Here is a 6,207-nt window from a genome sequence, read left to right on the forward strand (position 1 = left end):
CTATTTAAATATAGAAGATATCACACGAGGAGCACTTTCACGAGCGGAGGTGGCGTGAGTCAACAGTCTGTGACTGTGGCTACAACACAACAGCCACACGAGCCAACAACATCCTGTCCACAGCTGGAAGAAGCTTCTGCAGAAGGAGCAAAATTACATATTCTACTGAACAAGCAAGCCGGGCGCCAATGGCTGGACTCGAGTTCACCGACATGCTCCTCGGCGGCAGTGGTGAACTCATCGACCAAGTGAATGCACGGTGAGAGACCAGGGGAACGAATAGAGCGGGCGGGGCCTCGGGCGCGACAGGGCGCGGCCATCACGGCTACGGTGGCGGCAAGGTCACGGAAATGGACGATCCAATACAGTTATACACTCAAACATCTTAGATTCCACCCTAGTTTTGGTTGTCCACGTACCATTAGAAATACGTTGGGTTTCACTCCAATTATACTCATCTTATTCTAGTATACAACAATCCCCTGAAAAAAAAAGGAAACACACCACTTTTTTTCTTCTTCTCTTTTGCATCATCGACATCCAAAATTATGAACCTTACAGCATAATAAAAATAAAAAATAAAAATTGATGGGCTCCTCTTTCTTAATTTATTGCCTTAGTTTCCTGTGATGTTCAAAGATAGTCAATCCCTATAATCTAGTTTGCATATTAGAAAAACAAATACAAGTAATCTAGTTTGTTCTGGACTAACACCTTATATTGTTCACATCATCATAACGAAAATGTACAAGATAAACGATGCAGGTAGAGGGAGTGTGGAAGGGTGCAATAGCTTGCTAGAGATTCATGTCATTCAGTTTCTGAATTGTTATCATGGGCTTGTTTGGGAATGCTCCGCTTCACCAAAATCAGTTTCACTCTACCAAATCCACTTTGGAGCAGTTTCATACAGAAGTTGTAGCACTATCAAGGAAAATGTTTGGCTTTCATTTAGCTCCAGCTTCAAGAATGGGAAATTTGATGGAAGGGTCTATTTGATTGGATGAGGAAGGAGAAACAAAGTGGTATCCACTTACATGTGGCAATGGTGGGTAATTTTCCCCCAACTCCAGCTTCTAGAGTTTTTTGGAGCACCCCGTCAAGAGCATCGTAAAAACTTGGAGTCGTACCCCGGATTCTAGTTTTTTTGCGGAGCGGCATATCGTGGAGCTACACTGTTTGGCTTGGGTTTTCTGGAGCGGAGCTGAATTTGAAGGAGCAGTGCAGTCCCAAACAGGCTTTATATCCCAAAGGAGGTTTTTGAATCTTACAACACCAACCGAGGACATGGTTATTACTAACTTACTATACAACATGAATTTCAAGAAAACTTACTATACAACATTAATCTCAGTTATTGACATAGTGATGAACATTTGGATAATCCACACGTATGGCAGAAATAAATTCACAAAGATGATCCTCACCTGGTCCTTGGGAAAACTTCGTGCGGTGTTGCGGCAGTTGGAGATCGAGTTGGAGGATGGACGGAGGAGAATGAGCACGTGATCAGCAGCGGCGGCTTGGCCGGCGATAGTGCATCCGCATTGCCTTTTCCCGTGTGGTGCGGCAGAGGCCACTGCCCTCCCCTTTCCCTCCTCTCTCTCTTCCATGGCTGCGGGCGGAATGGGTTGGAAGGGAGGCAACCCCTCGTGTAGATATAGATCGGGTGGGGTTCGTGTTTGGAAAGAATGGAGGGAAATATTAGAAATCGGGGAAGGTTTGTCTTTTTGCGGGGAAATCATGAAGGAGATCAATCTGGAAGGAAACAAATCAGGCGATGTTGTGGTTCGGTGGGGAAGTATTCGGTGGAAAAAATCCGGCGTGGGCTTCTTCGTTGGAAAAAAATGGGGGGTGGGAGGTGGTTAGATCGATGGGACGGGTGCAGGAAAAAATTGATGGGGGTGGGATGATCGATCAATGGGTGGGAAGGAAACGAACGAAACAAACGAACGACGACCTACGGTAGGTACCGAGACTCTAGGAGTAGAGATAATAGGTCTTGGACATACCCAACGACTCCACAATTAAAAGAGACAAAATTCAACACCGAAATAACTTGTGTCTATTATCTATATCTATACCTAATATTAAAGGACGGATTGTTTCTTCACTATTTTTGGTCCATCAATGTTCTTCATACGTTTTTTTGTTTTCATCCGTCGCTGTTTTACGTTAAAAAAATAAAAAAATGCTCTCGGACGGACTCAAACCCACTTATGTCAAGCCACAATGCAACAACCAGTCCCCCCCCCCCCACACTGTTTCTTGAAAAGACAAAGGAATATTTCCCCATATATATGCTACTCTCCCGCGCGCCCAATTGGGCCAGCCCATTAACCGGGGGGGGGGGGACTCCCCTTTTCCTTATTTCATTTTTTTCTTTTTTCCTTAATGAAAATAATTTGGTATTTCAGAAATTTCCAAATTTCAAAAGAAAATGAGAATATTGAAAATGTTTAGAAACCGTGCTGGCCCATGAGCGGGGAGGGACGCCACTGTTTTCTTATTTCATATTTTCTTTTTTTCTTTAAATAATTTGGGATTTCAGAATAGTTCCAGATTAAAAAAATTGAATTATGAAAAATGTTTCAGAAGTAGTAAAATGTTTATGAATTTAACAAAAATTCTGTGATTTCAAAACATATTCATTAATTTTTAAAACAATGCTACATAAATAAAAAATGATCGTGAATTTCAAAAAAAAAAGTTCACCGATTGCAGAAATGTTCGCTGATTCAAAAATTTTATGCATTAAAAAATAATGTTCGTCAAAAAAAAATCTTCATTAATTTCGAAAAAGTTCACCCATTCCAAAAATGTGTGCCTGTTGAAAAAATGATCACAAGTTATAAAAAATGTTCATCCATTCAAAAAATCATCATCTTGCTCTGTAAGAAAATTTCCAATTACTCACAACAATATTCATCGAGATGCGGTCAACCTCCTAGATTTTGTTGATGGTTTGATTGTTGTCGTTAGCTGCATGCAACATGATCCGTGCAATCCATGGTCATGAACCAAATGTTGCAGACTCTGTCATCGCCTCGATGAGGTCATTGAAAATTTGCCCTGGTGTAAAATTCGTGTCACTTTGTTGCCCTTATCTCTTTTTTATATATACTAATTATTCTATTAATATTAAAGAAAGGAAGGATTCTACCCTCCAATTATAGTTTCGTCCGTCATCTATCTACCAATGTACAACACACATTTTGCGTTTCTTCGACGCGTGGGCCGGCCTAGGCTGCTCCACTCTTTTTTCTTTGTTCGATTCAATTGTGGAGCAGAGAAAAATAATACGTTTCTATTTCTCTCCTACGTCGGCCAAGTTGGGCTTATTCCGAAACATTTTTTTCTTTCTTCTCATTTGATTGTGGCATGGAGGCGAGAATGAAACTATGAAGCCACAAACTGAACTGTGATCATTTTGCAAAGTTGGTATTGATTGAAAGCATAATTCTTTTTCATCTTGGGAATAATTGTCGGGGATCATAAATTAAATAATGGTTTATATTTTAGTCTATGCTAGGGAAGTTAAATTTTTTCCCCAACGCACGGGCATTTTTGCTAGATGGTGACAATTTCACGCCCATATATATAATAGCTTACTAGCTTCCTCATGCCGGTCCACCACCTAAAGATGGTACATTCCTCTCTAGATCTTATTGCGCGACAGCGTCACGTCCTGGTCGAGGCCCTCGTCGGTGCGGTTGAGGTACTGGTGCTCGAACGCGCCAGGGTTGCCGGCGAAGCACTCACGCAGCGCCGCCGTGGCCTTGACGCATGCCGCCATGCAGGCGGTGTCCACGTGGACAACGACTTGCTTGGTAATGCCGCCGAGGCGTCGCCCCCTAGGTTGGTCTTGATACTCTGCGGGGCCGGGGTGGCACGCCATCATCGCCTTCTAGAAGTTTTTCAAGCGCCCGCCGTTGGCCACGTGATGCATTACCAGCCTCTCGTCGCACCTCAGGCCGGGCTCAGGTACATGAAGCGCGTCCGTGTATATAGAGAACCCCATGGCGTTTCGGTTGGTTAGCTAGCAAGCTAGGGTTAACAACCAAATCGATCCATCGCTCTATTGCTACGTCGCTTTAAATAGCTACCGACGCTTAAACCATCATGCATCACGATCCGTCTCTCTGGATTATTAAACCGTAAAATAACGTATGTATCCATGTATCGTACGCGTGTTGCACGCGTGTTATCCTTTTCTGCCCAGCCTGATCATAAATATACGGAAATGTTCACGCCCACACGTGTGGGCGTTTGCATCTCGCCCACACGCGTGGATCCGCGTCCGTTCGTGAGCGCACGAATCTTGACATGTTTCTAGTGCTATGTAGGACTGGTCTGGTGTGTGGGCGTTCACCCGGTCGCCCACACGGCCGTTTCACCACACAGGAGGGGCTGGTGTGTGGGCGTTCAGCAGTTCGCGCCACACGTCACTTTGCACGCACACACAATGGCTAGTGTGTGGGCATTTGCCATCTCGCCCACACGCCCGTCTCCTCTCCCACACCCAAGCTGCTAGTTGCCATGTGTTTTCGCATCGTATGACTAGTCTGGTGTGCGCTACGTAGGACTGGTCTGGTGTGCGCTACGTAAACACATGGCAACTGCCCCGGTGCTTTATCAGCTGGTGGCAACTCTCTTTTTTTACCCGAGTTGCCATGTGTTTTTGCAGGGTACACGGAACTGCATACTGTGCACGTGAGCAGATGGTAACTCTCTTTTACCGAATTGCCATGTGTTTTTGCATGGTACATGGCAACTGCCCCAACGTGCACGTACATGGCAACTGCCCTAGCATGCTTGTGAGCACATGGCAACTCTCTCAACTGCCTAGTGTTAGTATGTGGCAACTCCTAAAGTTATGAAATCATGACAACTACATTAGATCAGACCATACATGGCAACTGCAGTTGAGCAACCATGACAACAGCAATTGTCCGACATGGCAACCGTAGTTCAGCGACATGGCAACTGCAGTTAAACGAACATGGACGAGCATCTGGACCATGGCAACTGCGGGCGCGCGGTGGGCGTCACGCGTGGCGTGCGGGACCAGGAGGGTACGAGGCCTGACATACGGGCGTGTGGGCGTTATCAACTTCGCCACACGCACGCGTGTGAGAGGGTTTCGGAAGGGAAAAAAAGAAATGTGTGGGCATTAGTTGTTTTGCCCGCACGTAGGTGTGTGGGCTGGTTGCTGTCTATGCCACACGAGGCATGTGGCACAACTACCCGATACACCACACGTGTGGCAGTTATCGGGACCCTAAATATATGGCTCTCCACCGGTCCCCTGCCTTGTGCTAGGCTACATCTACTGGCAGATTGATATAACTAGATGATACTCCGCGTGTTGCTGCGGAATATTTTATATAACCAATTGTTGCACTGTCATAATGTGTGCATAGTTGTAATCTACAGTAGCAACCAAATGAGACAATGCTAGACTACTACTCAGTAGCAACCTAATCGTCCTAGATTCTCACCATCAGCAGAAAATCGTCTGGCACATGCGGCTGGTGGGATGTGACCAAATCTGGAAATAAGCTTGACATCCATCATAGATACGTTTTTTTTATTGTAATAGAAAAAAGCCATGAGAATCATATTTCCATGCTGTCTCTAAATAAGTATGTGGACTAATAGAATGGTCATACGATATCCCAACGTCGAAAATAGAATTCAGATGTGGGATCTTGCGCTCTCCAGATAAGTACGGAGACTAATGTGTATATGATAACTCGGTATCAAAAATAAAATTCAGACATGGGAGCTTGGTGCTCTGTAAAGTAAGCAAGGAGACTAACAGAATGCGCATAAAAAGGATAGTGATCAATGTGCTTGTGCATCAGATGCAAAATCAAAAGGTTGCACATCTATAGTTCCACCTCAATACCTGAATGCAAAAGAGATACCCCTATACCTGTTGCCCTGCAGGTAGTCCTTTCTTCCAACGTAAACGATCAAGTCCTCCAGACTGCATAGCAGTTTTGTCAGAACCTGATGAAAAAAAATGGTATACTATCACTGTTACATCATCTCACAGAGTCTCATACTGAAAGCATTCTGAATTTTTGATCGGTCGATGTCCTCGCCACTCACATGTGTATTCTCTTATCTATGGTTCACAAAATTATCTTATGTGAACCCCACGAAGCTCCTGGACGGATCCATAGAGCCAGCAAAAAAAAA

This window comes from Triticum aestivum, chromosome 4A (genome assembly GCF_018294505.1).
Source record: "Triticum aestivum cultivar Chinese Spring chromosome 4A, IWGSC CS RefSeq v2.1, whole genome shotgun sequence".
Classification (NCBI taxonomy): domain Eukaryota; kingdom Viridiplantae; phylum Streptophyta; class Magnoliopsida; order Poales; family Poaceae; genus Triticum; species Triticum aestivum.